Here is a 16,745-nt window from a genome sequence, read left to right on the forward strand (position 1 = left end):
TCTGTTTAAGTACCTTACACTGCCGAGACTGACCGTTTATTTCTATGGTCCTTTTCTCATTAATACTGTGTTTCTGTTTATATGTTTTCTCTTTACACTGAGTAATATTGTTGTGCTTGTGATTAATTGAAGTAAGGGAGTAAGTAAGCAAATTGAATACAGTAATGTAATGAAAGCACAACGTAAGGTGATTCTAAGACTTAAAGTAAATCGACTACAGCTCAGTAACCAATTGTCTTGTACATGGATGATTGCTGGATTGAATGAATTTCAGTGTAATTGCAAACGCATGCAACTGGGTACATTCAGATGGACTTTCTTGTTTCAACATTGCGGCTGATACGTGGAAACATACTTTGAGCTGAACTTTCAAAGTTGGCTTGTGGCTCCATTCAGGTTGCACGTCGAGGCGTTACCTGTGGGGATTTCTGTTGGATCAATGAAGTAAAAAATGATGTAGAAAAAACAATATCAAACCTAAAAAAGAAATGATACAGAAGTGTTTAGAGAAAAAGTGTTGAATTTGGAAGGAATGTAAGATAAGAGAGTAAAAAGAAAAAAGTGCTGTGAAGTGGTCGAATACAGGAAGAAAAAATATAGTGAACAGATGAAAGAGTGATGAAGAAAAGAATAGAAGAGAGAATAAGGAATTGAAATTTGCGCGTGGTCGTTAGTTGTCCCACTGGAGATGGAAAAAAAATCGTAATGGTATATTCGTGGCGAGAAATAATGGAGGTATAACAATGAATAGTAACTCCTCCCGAACAGGCCATGAAGGCCCAATGGTACAGACCGGCAACCGTGTCATCCTCAGACCACAGGCGTCACTGGATGCGGATATGGAGGGGCATGGGGTCAGCACACCGCTCTCCCGGCCGTATGTCAGTTTCCGGGACCGGAGCCGCTACTTCTCAATCAAGTAGCTCCTCAGTTTGCCTCAGAAGGGCTGAGTGCACCCCGCTTGCCAACAGCACTCGGCAGACCGGATGGTCACCCATCCATTTGCTAGCCCAGCCCGACAGCGCTTAACTTCGGCAATCTGACGGGAACCGGTGTTACCACTGCGGCAAGGCCGATGGCCAACAAGGAATAGTGATGAGCTTTTATTTACCGATATATTCTAGCTCGTATTAAAATGCTGTCGCTATAAAGTCGTTACATGATTCTTCGTCGTCATTGGTAGGCCGACAGCATTTGGGCTGGTATGTATACAGACCAACCAGTCACACAAATGTGACCATCTGTGAGAAGCCTGAACGACCGCCTTTTGCAGTGCGGACTGCTGCGAGACGTGCGGGAAGAGAGTCAGTGGGAATCTGGAAGTTACCGACAGGGCGTGGAACCAGTGCCCTGACCAGCTGCGCCAAGTCTCTCGGTTGAGGATCCATAGCGCGAACAGTCCGGTCAAGGTGGTCCCATAGATTCTTGAGTAGGTTTGCTAGGTTTGCTGGACAGGGGAGTACGGTAAACTCATCCAGGTGCTCTTGGAATCACGCACGTACACTGCGAACCGTATGACACATTGCATTGTCCTGCTGGTAGACGCCATCATGCTGAGGAAAAAAAAACTGCATGCAGGGGTGGGCATGGTCCCCAATGTTAGATGCGTACTTGTGTTGGTGTGCTGAGACGTCTAGAGCGACGAGATCACCCAGGGAAGGCCACGAAAACATTCCCCAGAAAAATAACGCACCCCCCTCTCCCCCCACCCCCTTGTTTGCTTTAAGACGTTTCACGCCATACCCAACAACGGCAACCCGTCCTAGGAGCATAAAACGTGATTCATCTGAAAAGGCCACTTTCCGATGAACACCAGTTGGCAAGGGTGCATGAACCAGGCGCATGCTACAGAGGCCCACATGCACCGATGTTCGCTGAACGGTCGTTGAGGAGTCACTGTTGGTAACTCCTTGGTCCATCTGGGGGTTAGTTGCTCAACAGTTGCACATCTCTACGCCGAAATACCTCTCCGCAGCCATTGTTCACCCCAGTCGTCTATGGTCTGTGGTGCATCACAGTTGCCTCGGCACCGGTTTTGGATAGCGCCATTCGCCATGCATAGTATACTTTAACCACTGCACTATCTGAACAACTTACAAATTCAGCCGTTTTAGAAATGCTTCCATCCTTGACCTGAAAGCCAATAATCATGCACTTTTCGACATCAGCTAAATCACTCCGTTTCCACATTACAACGACTGCGCTGTTTTCCACGTCCCACCGACACGCTAAACATATCCTCCACTGCTTGTGGTGCCACGTGCCGTCTGTGAGTGGTTACTGCACGTTGACGTCGAACATAGGCGTTGGTCTGTCATGTGAGTGGACTGTGCAACTAAACGGCTAATGCAATGTGTGGGTAGGCACCCGTGGTCTACGTGGATTAGTAATCAAAACGTTGTCGGGCCCGAGTTCTAAACCAGCCACCGCTTAAACTTTGATTAATAGTCAGGAATGCCGGCCGAAGACTTCCAGCATAAGAAGACACCCTTATTCTGCCAACGGCTTTGTTAAAAAGGGCGGAGGAGAGGTCAGAGGTTCGAGGCACTCTCTTGTCCTTGCACCTAAAGGCAGAAGAATCAGCAATGATCAAAGGCATGAGAATGCACACGCCAATGGAAACAACTTCATTAAAGACACGTAACGTGTACCCATAGGATATATGGCCTGTAACTGAAAAAGTCTCATGATGATCTATCCATTAGTTTATGGAAGAGTACCCCATTTGGATCTCTGGGAGGGAACTGCCAAGTGGCAGGTGCCCATGAGAAAAAGACTGAATAACCAACGGAAGAATAATGTTCTACGAGTCGTGGTGTGGAATCTCAGGAGCTTGAACGTGGAGGGAAGCACCAAAATCTGAAAAGGGAAATGCAAAGGCTCAATCTAGATATAGTAGTGTCAGCTAAGTGAAATGGAAAGAAGACAGGGCTTTATGGTCAGAGGAGTATAATGTAGTAACAACTGCAGCAGAAAAAAGTATAACGGGAGTAGGATTCGTTATGAATAGGAAGGTAGGGCAGAGAGTGTGTTACTGTGAACAGTTCAGTGATAGGGTTGTTCTTACGACAATCGACAGCAAACCAACACCGACAACGATAGTTTAGATATACATGCCGACGTCACAAGCTGAAGAGGGAGAGATAAAGTATGTGAGGATACTGAAAGGGTAATTCAGTACGAAATGGGAGATGAAAATATAGTAGTCTTGCGGGACTGGAATGCAATTATAGGGGAAGGAGCAGAGGAAAAGGTTACCGGAGAATGTGGGCTTGGGACAAGAAATGAGAGAGGAGAAAGACTATTGAGTTCTGTAACAAATTTCAGCTAGTAATAGCGAATACTCTGTTCAAGAATCATAAGACATGGAGATATTCTTGGGAAAGGCCGGGTGACACGGAAAGATTTCAGTTAGATTACATCATGGTCAGACAGAAATTCCGAAATCAAATACTGGATTGTAAGATGTATCCAACGAAAGATGTAGACTCAGATCACAATGCAGTAGTGATGAAGTTTAAGACATAAGTCGTTGTTTTTGTTGTTGTCCTCAGTCCTGAGACTGGTTTGATGCAGCTCACCATGCTACTCTATCCTGTGCAAGCTTCTTCATCTCCCAGTACTTACTGCAACCTACATCCTTCTGAATCTGCTTAGTGTATTCATCTCTTGGTCTCCCTCTACGATTTTTACCCTCCACGCTGCCCTCCAATGCTAAATTTGTGATCCCTTGATGCCTCAAAACACGTCCTACCAACCGATCCCTTCTTCTAGTCAAGTTGTGCCACAAACTCCTCTTCTCCCCAATTCTATTCAATACTTCCCCTTAGTTACGTGATCTACCCATCTAATCTTCAGCATTCTTCTGTAGCACCACATTTCGAAAGCTTCTATTCTCTTCTTGTCTAAACTATTTATCGTCCATGTTTCACTTCCATACATGGCTACACTCCATACAAATACTTTCAGAAACGACTTCCTGACACTTAAATCAATACTCGATGTTAACAAATTTCTCTTCTTCAGAAACGTTTTCCTTGCCATTGCCAGTCTACATTTTATATCCTCTCTACTTCGACCATCATCAGTTATTTTGCTCCCCAAGTAGCAAAACTCCTTTACTACTTTAAGTGTCTCATTTCCTAATCTAATTTCGTCAGCATCGCCCGACTTAATTCGACTACATTTCATTATCCTCGTTTTGCTTTTGTTGATGTTCATCTTATATCCTACTTTCAAGACACTGTCCATTCCGTTCAACTGCTCTTCCAAGTCCTTTGCTGTCTCTGACAGAATTACAATGTCATCAGCGGACCTCAACGTTTTTATTTCTTCTCCATGGACTTTAATACCTACTCCGAATTTTTCTTATGTTTCCTTTACTGCTTCCCAACCGCTGCTTCCCTTTCATGTCCCTCGACTCTTATAACTGCCATCTGGTTTCTGTACAAATTGTAAATAGCCTTTCGCTCCCTGTATTTTACCCCTGCCACCTTTAGAATTTGAAAGAGAGTACTCCAGTCAACATTGTCAAAAGCTTTCTCTATGTCCACAAATGCTTGAAACGTAGGTTTGCCTTTCTTAATCTATTTTCTAAGATAAGTCGTAGGGTCAGTATTGCCTCACATGTTCCAACATTTCTGTGGATCCAATCTGATCGTCGCCGAGGTCGTCTTCTACCAGTTTTTCAATTCGTCTGTAAAGAATTCGAGTAAGTATTTTGCAGCTGTGACTTATTAAACTGATAGTTCGGTAATTTTCACACCTGTCAACACCTGCTTTCTTTGGGATTGGAATTATTATATTCTTCTTGAAGTCTGAGGGTATTTCGCCTGTCTCGCAGTATCATATCTCCCGTTTCATCTTCATCTACATCCTCTTCCATTTCCATAATATTATCCTCAAGTATAGACCCTCTATATACTCCTTCCACCTTTCTGCTTTCCCTTCTTTGCTTAGAACTGGGTTTCCATCTGAGCTCTTGATATTCATACAAGTGGCTCTCTTTTCTCAAAAGGACTCTTTAATTTTCCTGTAGGCAGTATCTATCTGACCTCTAGTGACACAAACCTCTACATCCTCACATTTGTTCTCTAGCCATCCCTGCTTAGCCATTTTGCACTTCCTGTCGATCTCATTTTTGAGACGTTTGTATTCCCTTTTGCCTACTTCATTTACTGCATTTTTATATTTTATCCTTTCATCAGTTAAATTCAATATTTCTTCTGTTACCCAAGGATTTCTACTAACCCTCGTCTTTTTACCTACTTGATCCTCTGCTGCCTTCACTACTTCATCCCTCAGAGCTACCCATTCTTCTTCTACTGTATTTCTTTCCCCCATTCCTGTCAATTGTTCCCTTATGCTCTCCCTGAAACTCTGGACAACCTCTGGTTTAGTCAGTTTATCCAGGTCCCATCTCCTTCAATTCCCACCTTTTTGCAGCTTCTTCAGTTTTAATCTACAGTTCATAACTAATAGATTTGGTCAGAGTCCACATCTGCCCCCGGAAATATCTTACAATTTAAAACCTGGTTCCTAAATCTCTGTGTTACCGTTATATAATCTATCTGATACCATCTAGTATCTCCAGGATTCTTCCATGTATACAACTTTCTTTTATGGTTCTTGAACCAAGTGTTAGCTATGATTAAGTTATGCTCTGTGCAAAATTCTACCAGACGGCTTCCTCTTTCATTTCTCTCCCCCAATCCATATTCACCCACTATGTTTCCTTCTCTCCCTTTTCCAGTCACCCATAACTATTAAATTTTCGTCTCCTTTCACTACCTGAATAATTTCTTTTATCTCATCATACATTTCATCAATTACTTCATTATCTGCAGAGCTAGTTGGCATATAAACTTGTACTACTGTAGTAGGCATGGGCTTCGTGTCTATCTTGGCCACAATAATGCGTTCACTATGCTGTTGGTAGTAGCTTACCCGCACTCCTATTTTTTTTATTCATTATTAAACCTACTCCTGCATTACCCCTATTTGATTTTGTATTTATAACCCTATATTCACCTGACCAAAAGTCTTGTTCCTCCTGCCACCGAACTTCACTAATTCCCATTACATCTAACTTCAACCTATCCATTTCCCTTTTTAAATTTTCTAACCTACCTGCCCCATTAAGGGATCTGACATTCCACGCTCCGATCCGTAGAACGCCAGTTTTCTTTCTCCTGATAACGACGTCCTCTTGTGTAGTCTCCGCCCGGAGATCCGAATGGGGGACTATTTTACCTACGGAATATTTTACCCAAGAGGACGCCATCATCATTTAACCATACAGTAAAGCTGCATGCCCTCGGGAAAAATTACGGCTGTAGTTTCCCCTTGCTTTCAGCCGTTCGCAGCACCAGCACAGCAAGGCCGTTTTGGTTAGTGTTGCAAGGCCAGATCAGTCAATCATCCAGACTGTTGTCCCTGCAACTACCGAAAAGGCTGCTGCCCCTCTTCAGGAACCACACGTTTGTCTGGCCTCTCAACAGATACCCCTCCGTTGTGGTTGCACCTACGGTACGGCCATCTGTATCGCTGAGGCACGCAAGCCTCCCCACCAACGGCAAGGTCCATGGTTCATGGGGGTACATCTACATCTACATCTATACTCCGCGAGCCACCTTACGGTGTGTGGCGGAGGGTACTTATTGTACCACTATCTGATCCCCCCTTCCCTGTTCCATTCACGAATTGTGCGTGGGAAGAACGACTGCTTGTAAGTCTCCGTATTTGCTCTAACTTCTCGGATCTTTTCGTTGTGATCATTACGCGAGATATATGTGGGCGGTAGTAATATGTTGCCCATCTCTTCCCGGAATGTGCTCTCTCGTAATTTCGATAATAAACCTCTCCGTATTGCGTAACGCCTTTCTTGAAGTGTCCGCCACTGGAGCTTGTTCAGCATCTCCGTAACGCTCTCGCGCTGACTAAATGTCCCCATGACGAATCGCGCTGCTTTTCGCTGGATCATGTCTATCTCTTCTATTAATCCAACCTGGTAAGGGTCCCATACTGATGAGCAATACTCAAGAATCGGACGAACAAGCGTTTTGTAAGCTACTTCTTTCGTCGATGAGTCACATTTTCTTAGAATTCTTCCTATGAATCTCAACCTGGCGCCTGCTTTTCCCACTATTTGTTTTATGTGATCATTCCACTTCAGATCGCTCCGGATAGTAACTCCTAAGTATTTTACGGTCGTTACCGCTTCCAATGATTTACCACCTATGGCATAATCGTGCTGGAATGGATTTCTGCCCCTATGTATGCGCATTATATTACATTTATCTACGTTTAGGGAAAGCTGCCAGCTGTCGCACCATGCATTAATCCTCTGCAGGTCCTCCTGGAGTACGTACGAGTCTTCTGATGTTGCTACTTTCTTGTAGACAACCGTGTCATCTGCAAATAGCCTCACGGAGCTACCGATGTTGTCAACTAAGTCATTTATGTATATTGTAAACAATAAAGGTCCTATCACGCTTCCCTGCGGTACTCCCGAAATTACCTCTACATCTGCAGATTTTGAACCGTTAAGAATGACATGTTGTGTTCTTTCTTCTAGGAAATCCTGAATCCAATCACAAACCTGGTCCGATATTCCGTAAGCTCGTATTTTTTTCACTAAACGTAAGTGCGGAACCGTATCAAATGCCTTCCTGAAGTCCAGGAATACGGCATCAATCTGCTCGCCAGTGTCTACGGCACTGTGAATTTCTTGGGCAAATAGGGCGAGCTGAGTTTCACATGATCTCTGTTTGCGGAATCCATGTTGGTTATGATGAAGGGGATTTGTATTATCTAAGAACGTCATAATACGAGAACACAAAACATGTTCCATTATTCTACAACAGATTGACGTAAGCGAAATAGGCCTATAATTATTCGCATCTGATTTATGACCCTTCTTGAAAATGGGAACGACCTGCGCTTTCTTCCAGTCGCTAGGTACTTTACGTTCTTCCAGCGATCTACGATAAATTGCTGATAGAAAGGGGGCAAGTTCTTTAGCATAATCACTGTAGAATCTTAAGGGTATCTCGTCTGGTCCGGATGCTTTTCCGCTACTAAGTGATAGCAGTTGTCTTTCAATTCCGATATCGTTTATTTCAATATTTTCCATTTTGGCGTCCGTGCGACGGCTGAAGTCAGGGACCGTGTTACGATTTTCCGCAGTGAAACAGTTTCGGAACACTGAATTCAGTATTTCTGCCTTTCTTCGGTCGTCCTCTGTTTCGGTGCCATCGTGGTCAACGAGTGACTGAATAGGGGATTTAGATCCGCTTACTGATTTTACATATGACCAAAACTTTTTAGGGTTCTTGTTTAGATTGTTTGCCAATGTTTTATGTTCGAATTCGTTGAATGCTTCTCTCATTGCTCTCTTTACGCTCTTTTTCGCTTCGTTCAGCTTTTCCTTATCAGCTATGATTCGACTACTCTTAAACCTATGATGAAGCTTTCTTTGTTTCCGTAGTACCTTTCGTACATGATTGTTATACCACGGTGGATCTTTCCCCTCGCTTTGGACCTTAGTCGGTACGAACTTATCTAAGGCGTACTGGACGATGTTTCTGAATTTTTTCCATTTTTGTTCCACATCCTCTTCCTCAGAAATGAACGTTTGATGGTGGTCACTCAGATATTCTGCGATTTGTGCCCTATCACTCTTGTTAAGCAAATATATTTTCCTTCCTTTCTTGGCATTTCTTATTACACTTGTAGTCATTGATGCAACCACTGACTTATGATCACTGATACCCTCTTCTACATTCACGGAGTCGAAAAGTTCCGGTCTATTTGTTGCTATGAGGTCTAAAACGTTAGCTTCACGAGTTGGTTCTCTAACTATCTGCTCGAAGTAATTCTCGGACAAGGCAGTCAGGATAATGTCACAAGAGTCTCTGTCCCTGGCTCCAGTTCTGATTGTGTGACTATCCCATTCTATACCTGGTAGATTGAAGTCTCCCCCTATTACAATAGTATGATCACGAAACTTCTTCACGACGTTCTGCAGGTTCTCTCTGAGGCGCTCAACTACTACGGTTGCTGATGCAGGCGGTCTATAGAAGCATCCGACTATCATATCTGACCCACCTTTGATACTTAACTTAACCCAGATTATTTCACATTCGCATTCGCTAATAACTTCACTGGATATTATTGAATTCTTTACTGCTATAAATACTCCTCCACCATTGGCGTTTATCCTATCCTTGCGGTATATATTCCATTCTGTGTCTAGGATTTCGTTACTGTTCACTTCCGGTTTTAACCAACTTTCCGTTCCTAATACTATATGCGCACTATTTCCTTCAATAAGAGATACTAATTCAGGAACCTTGCCCTGGATACTCCTCAAGTTTACCAATATTACGTTAACTTTTCCTGTTTTTGGTCTCTGAGGACGGACGTTCTTTATCAACGATGATAATGTCCTCTCTGGTAAGCCGTCAGGTATTTTATCGTTTCGCCCAAGGGGGGGTCCCTCTAACCTAAAAAACCCCCGTGTGCACGCCACACGTACTCTGCTACCCTAGTAGCTGCTTCCGGTGTGTAGTGCACGCCTGACCTGTCTAGGGGGGCCCTACAGTTCTCCACCCAATAACGGAGGTCGATGAATTTGCAACTATTATAGTCGCAGAGTCGTCTGAGCCTCTGGTTTAGACCCTCCACACGGCTCCAAACCAGAGGACCGCGATCGACTCTGGGCACTATGCTGCAGATATTAAGCTCAGCTTGCACTCCGCGTGCGATGCTGGTTGTCTTCACCAAATCAGCCAGCCGCCGGAAGGAACCAAGGATGGCCTCAGAACCCAAGCGGCAGGCGTCATTCGTTCCGACATGTGCTACTATCTGCAGCCGGTCACACCCAGTGCGTTCAATAGCTGCCGGAAGGGCCTCCTCCACATTACGGACGAGACCCCCCGGCAAGCACACCGAGTGCACACTGGCATTCTTCCCCGACCTACCCGCTATTTTCCTGAGGGGCTCCATAACCCGCCTAACGTTGGAGCTCCCTATAACTAATAGGCCCGCCCTCTGTGACTGTCGGGACCTTGCCGGAGAATCGGCCACTGGCCCAACAGGCGAGGCATCCTGTGGTGGCTCGGAAACGATGTCATCACCACTAGGAAGCACCCCGTACCTGCTGGAAAGGGGTAAGGCAGCTGCCACGCGGCCAGATCCCACCTTCGCCTTTCGGCCAGGCACGCGCGAGCCCACCACTGTCCGCCATTCACCCTGGAGTGATGGCTGACCGGTAAGATGCTCACTGCCGGAAGACGCAGCGACATCAGGGGTTCCATGTGATTCCAAGGCCACCGAAGTAGGCATAGGTCTCACCACAGTTGCCCCAACGCCACTACGAGCCGACGCCTGCGCCTCGAGCTCGATGAGCCTAACAGACAAAGCCTCCACCTGCCCCCGAAGAGTGGCCAATTCTCCTTGCGTCCGCTCACAACAACCACAGTCCCTACACATGACTATGTTTACCCTACTCTATACGGTGACAAATTCCCAAGATAATCTTCTGATGAGCTACTCTGATAATCAAGAAACACTCACTGAAATACGAGACGCGAAAACTACGCTAGGTTTTCCCAGAAAAACTATTTAAAAGCTAAGCGCAGCAAATAAGTACAAAAACGCTTTATACAAACAGTACTCGCTGCTGCTGGTGCTCTCGCTCTGGCTGTCACAAGACAACTGCTGATTCAGGTGACTAGTGGCTAACGGCCGCGAAACAAACAAAAGACGGTTTTAGGGCGCTTTCTGTTCTAAACGATCAAGAAAACACTAAGAAATCTAACACGAAAACTACGTAAAGTTTTATCAAGAACTGTTAGTTACTATGCAGAGCAGATAAACACAAATAGAATCCCTTCCTTAGTGGAAGGTCGTAAACAAAATGCAAAATAAACGCTTTATACAAACAGTACTCGCTGCTGCTGGTGCTCTCGCTCTGGCTGTCACAAGACAAGACATAAGTCAGGAAGAATAAATACGCAAAGAAGTGGGATACGGAAGTACTAAGGAAAGACGAGATACGCTTGCAGTTCTCTAAGGTTGTAGATACAGCAATAAAGAATAGCTCAGTAGGCAGTGTAGTTGAAGAGGAATGGACATCTCTAAAAAGGGCAATCACAGACGTTGGAAAGAAAAACGTAGATACAAAGGAGGTAACTATGAAGAAACCGTGGATATCAGAAGAAATATTTCAGGTGATCGATGAAAGAAGGAAGTACAAAAACGTTCAGGGAAATTAAGGAATACAGAAATACAAGTCACTGAGGATTGAATTAGACAGGAGGTGCAGGGAAGCTAAGACGGAATGGCTGCATGAAAAATGTGAAGAAATCGAAAGAGAAGTGATTACTGGAAGGACTGATTCAGCATGTAGGAAAGTCAAAACAACCTTCGGTGAAATTGAAAGCAATGATGGTAACATTAAGATTGCAACGAAAACCCCACTGTTAAATACAGAAAGCGGACAGGTGGAAAGAGTACATTGAAGGTCTCTATGAGGGGGAATATTTGATGTGTTAAAAGAACAAACAGGATTCGATTTGGAAGAGATAGTATTAGATAGGATAGTATTAGAATCAGTTTTAAGAGACCTTTGGAGGATCAAATAAGGCAGAAAGGGTAGATAACATTCCATCAGAATGTATAACCGGGGGAAGTGACAACATAACTATTCACGTTGCTGTGTAATATGTATGAGTTTGACAACATACTATCTGACTTCCAAAAAAATATCATCCGCATACTTCCGAAGACTGCAAGAGCTGACAAATGCGAGAATTATAGCACAATCAGCTTAACAGCTCATGCATTCAAGTTGCTGACAAGAATAATACGCAGAAGAATGGAAAAGAAAATTCAGCACGTGTTAGATGACGATCAGTTTGGCTTTAGGAAAGCTAAAGGCACGAGAGAGGCAATTCTGACCATTCGGTTGATAATGGAAGTAAGATTAAAGAAAAATCAACACACGTTCATAATATTTGTCGACCTGGAAAAAGTGTTCGACAATGTAAAATGGTGCAAGATGTTCGAAATTCTGAGAAAAATAGGGATAAGTTATAGGGAGTGACGTGTAATATACAATATGTGCTGGAGAAGAGGGAATGATAGGAGTGGATAACCAAGAACAAAGTGCTCGGATGTGAGACAGGGATGCAGCCTTTCGCCACTGCCGTTCAATCTATACATCGAAGAAGCAATGATGGAAGTAAAAGAGAGGTGGAGGAGTGGACTTAAAATTCAAAGTGAAAGAATATCAATGATACGATTCACTGATGACATTGCTGTCCTGAGTGAAAGTGAAGAAGAACTCCATGATATGCAGAATGGAATGGTCTAATGAGTACAGAATATCTATTGAGAGTAAATCGAAGAAAGACGAAAGTAAGGAGAAGCAGCAAAGTGAGAACAGCTAGAAATTTAACATGAGGACTGATGGTTACGAAGTAGAGGAAGTTAAGGAATTCTACTACCTAGGCATCAAAATAACAATGACGGACAGAGCAAGGAGTACATCAAAAGCAGACTAGCACCGGCAAAAAGAGCATTCCTGACCAAGAGAAATCTACTAGCATCAAACATAGGCCTTCATATGAGAAATAAATTGCTGAGTTCGTTTGTTTGGAGCACAACATTGTATTGCAGAGAAACAATGAGGGAAAGCCGAAATAGAAGAGAATCGAAGTATTTGAGATGTGGTGCTGCAGATGGAAGTTAAAAATTAGTTGCACTGATAAGGCAAGAAACGAGGAGGATCTGCTCAGAATTGGAGAGGAAAGGAATATGTGGAAAACACTGACAGGATGATAGGACATCTGTTAAGACTTCAGGAAATGACTTCCATGGTTCTAGGGGGGGCTGCTGAGGGCAGAATCTGTAGAGGAAGACAGAGATTGGAATACATCCAGAAAATAATTGAGAACGTATGTTGCAATTGCTGCTCCGAGGTGAGGAGGTTGCTACAGGAGAGGATTTCATGGCGGGCCGCATCAAACCACTCAGAAGACTGATGACTGAAAAAAAAAAAAAAGTGTATGGTGAAAGTTGCACGTCGCATAACGTATCGCTTTCAAGGGCCACAAAAATTTCGCATTGCATATGATTACTGACGGAATTTAAAAGTCGAAAGTCTGTTACAATCTACTAATTAATTTGTATAATTCCTACATTAAAGGTTTAAGACAATACGTATTGAAGCTGGAAGATGTTAGAAACTGTATACACGTGTTCTGAGCTAACATAACTCACTGTGGTGCACAAGTATCCAAAATATATTATTTGAGAATAAGAGCACTTAAAGACTTTCAATAAATTTGATACCGGATTTCAAAAAGCATAGAAACTTTTTCTGACTGACCTCTCCCCCCCTCCCCCACTCCGAAAGTTTTTCTCGCTCAGTACCAGATTAACGAAAGGAAAAAAAAATTATCGCTTACTACATTTTCGGTATTCATGTAGTAAAACTTTAGCACCGGCATGATTTTTTAATTTATTACTTCTTTAGTACTAACTGTAATCGCAATACATTTTGCAGCTCGTATCCACATAAAGCACTGAATGTATCTGCAAGATTATATCATTATACGATACATAGCTCAGGAAATATGTTTTATAGGTGGGAGTTCGATTGTTTAAAGAAATGGGGTTGGGATGGGGGACGGTCGAGGAGCGGAGGGTGGATGTTACTGATCTATGATGAAAGTATGAAAACAGTATAGACTTGCAACAGGCACATATTATTAATCCCACTTTTTATGACATGCACTTTTATAGTTTTCTAACAGTGACAGCGGAAATACGTTTCATTAACATTTAAAAAGAATGGCGATCAGAAATAGTTTTTGACGCAAACCACGTGTGTTTCAACATCGATACAAAATGTTTGACCGATTGTGTCTACGCCGCTTCAGGTCAGCTGGCTCTCACGTGTGGTATTCAGCAGGCTCGTAAAACTTACTGAATTTCTCGACAGCGCTTGAGAAACACACCTCATTGGAGCTGTGTTCGTTACACTTAAGTATGTACTAAAGTTGTACGAAATATTAACATAATCTTTGCTTCTTTGTGGTAGTAAAATACATAAAATACACCAGCTCTTTAGTAAACTCACAAAGACTGCAGAACTAAAAGAACTCGCTGCATGATTCCTCATCACTTAAGCCAGAGGTCCCGCATTACGCAAATGTACCCAGTGATGGAAAATAAACACAACGTGAGCGAAATTAGGAAAATATTGACGGTAACACGATGCTGTTTCCACAAAAATCCCCACAAAGAGATGAATTATTTTTCAATTTTGACTGTTTTGGCCATATAGTCCCCGACAAATGATACTGTTGTGGTGCCAGATATACAGTCCATCTTTATTAAAACATATATTAATATGGACTCGCACTCGTTGCGTCTCACATCTGCGGACCGCACTGCGAGATAACACAAACTAATGACGTGAATGAAGAACCATCCATTAGTAAAAAATATAACTATTCTAAAAAAAACCGTTATAAAATGAAACCCTCTGTCTTTCTGTGAATACCGCAGCGGGATACTACAATGGAAATATTGTCACTTGTCACTTTCCGATCACTCGTATTTTAGAAGAACTGAAAGCTGCAGTCCCGCTAAAGAAGAAAAATTAGCCGCAGGGCTCGGCTTCGTAAAAAAGAAACAGGATCTAAAGCACTAGGGTGCAAGAGTTATTATGAATGTCATCAGCTAAACTGTAAATCCTCCAACACATCGAAACAAACAGGTTGCATACTAAAATGCAAATGTAACCACAGTCAAATGGCTCTGAGCACTATGCGACTTAACTTCTTAGGTCATCAGTCGCCTAGAACTTAGAACTAATTAAACCTAACTAACCTAAGGACACACATCCATGCCCGAGGCAGGATTCGAACCTGCGACCTTAGCGGTCGCTCGGCTCCAGACTGTAGCGCCTAGAACCGCACGGCCACTACGGTCGGCTAACCACAGTCAGTTGAAACGCTTGCGGCAAATTACGCCTATATCTACACGAAAATTCTATAATTCAATTTAAATATTTGGCGGAGGGTTCACAGAAACACTTTCAGACTATTTCTCTACCATTCCATTAGCGAACAGCACTTAGGAAAAAATGAACCCCTGCATCTGTCCTTACAAACTCTGATTTCTTTGATTTTATCACGCTGGTCCTTTCTCCCTAAGTACCGGGAGTCAACAAACTTTTTTAGTACTCGGAGGAGAAACCTGGTGATTGTAATTTTGTGAAAAGCACTCTCCGAGATGAAAAATATCTTTCGTTTAACGGTTGCCACCCAACTCTTTTATCATATTCGTGACACTCTTCCCCCTATTTCGTGATAATGCAACACGAACCGTCCTCCCTTGAACTTTTTCGATGTCCTACATCGGTCCTATCTCTTAAAAAACTTGTCGTATCTTCTAAGTCTTCTGCCGATAACACTCCTTGTTTGTAATTATGATCCCTAGAGATTCAGTTGAATCGATAGCCTTTGAATTTGTAGGATTTATCGTGTAACTGAGATTTAACCTTTGTTTTAATTCGCGTATTGAGAACCTTACACCTATAGTTGTTCAGTGTCAATTACCATGCAGATATTTTGTCTAAGGCATCCTTATCTTCTGATGACGTTAGAGTAGACGATAAACGATGTAAGAGAGCTACTCAGATTCATTCATCTCTTTTATTTTTATTGGAAATTTGGCTTGCGATTTGACAAATGATTGTTCGGTTAACGCAACTCATTTCCACACGTTATCGAAATGTTTGCGTGAGTAAATTACGTTGCTGTTACACCAATTTTCAAAAGTTAAGGGAACCTCGAGATCCACTAAACACGGCAGGTGTTTCCTTTTGTAACGAAGTTTGCAATAGGTGCCGATCTTCATAGATGTTACCTGTTGTCAGCAACTCACAAAATTCGGTCGGTCTCTGTAGATTTTGTCTTCTTCTTCCATTTACGTTACAGTTTGTCTACCTACAAACATATCTGAATTTCCATACAAAAAATTTCACTCTTTGTGTGGGCATTTTACAGCATCTATGAAACATTCTATATGTTTTACGGAAGTGAATACATTTCACAGCTTTCACTACATTTGCCTGCAGTGACCTTACGCAAATTTTTGTTTATTCCTTTTTTGTTTCACATAATGTGACATTCTACAATTTGTTGCATCAGAAGTTTATATCATACAGTACTTCCTTCTGGCTGTATCTTCGACTGTGTCAAGAATGTCAAAAAATGTTACGTTATCAGCGATTCGTATTTTAGGCTTCTTTTTATTTCTGTGCTAGCAACCTGATCGACGTTTGCATGAGTAGCAAAGAGTGTTTACGGATGGACAACTTGTCTAGCTTAGTGATAAGTTGTTTGTGGGCCACTGCATAGAGTTATTATCAAAATTCCAGCGCGACATCTGGTCACTTGCCTTCTGCCCGATGCTGTGGGGTACATTAGCGCCATAGAAGCTGTTGTAAGGTCATTGCAAACGCTTTAGTAAATTGATCTGTTGTTAAACATTTGTATTTCAACACCATCATTACAACCCGTCTTATTGTGCTTTAATGTCTGTTAGATTTCAGTTTTGTCAGCACTTGGTCACAATAGTCAAGATTAGGTATTTTGATATGATAAATTTATTAAAATTGCATACCTACGTTTCATTCTAACAATGTATTAATTCTTTAAATACTA

At 42.6% G+C, this 16,745-nt stretch overlaps 1 pseudogene; it reads right to left on the minus strand.

The window, feature by feature from the left end:
• Positions 1-962: 962 nt before the first annotated feature.
• LOC126417303 (5S ribosomal RNA) lies at positions 963-1,080 on the minus strand (annotated as a pseudogene).
• Positions 1,081-16,745: the final 15,665 nt, after the last annotated feature.

The sequence above is a fragment of the Schistocerca serialis genome, chromosome 8, assembly GCF_023864345.2.
Source record: "Schistocerca serialis cubense isolate TAMUIC-IGC-003099 chromosome 8, iqSchSeri2.2, whole genome shotgun sequence".
Taxonomy (NCBI): Eukaryota; Metazoa; Arthropoda; class Insecta; order Orthoptera; family Acrididae; genus Schistocerca; species Schistocerca serialis.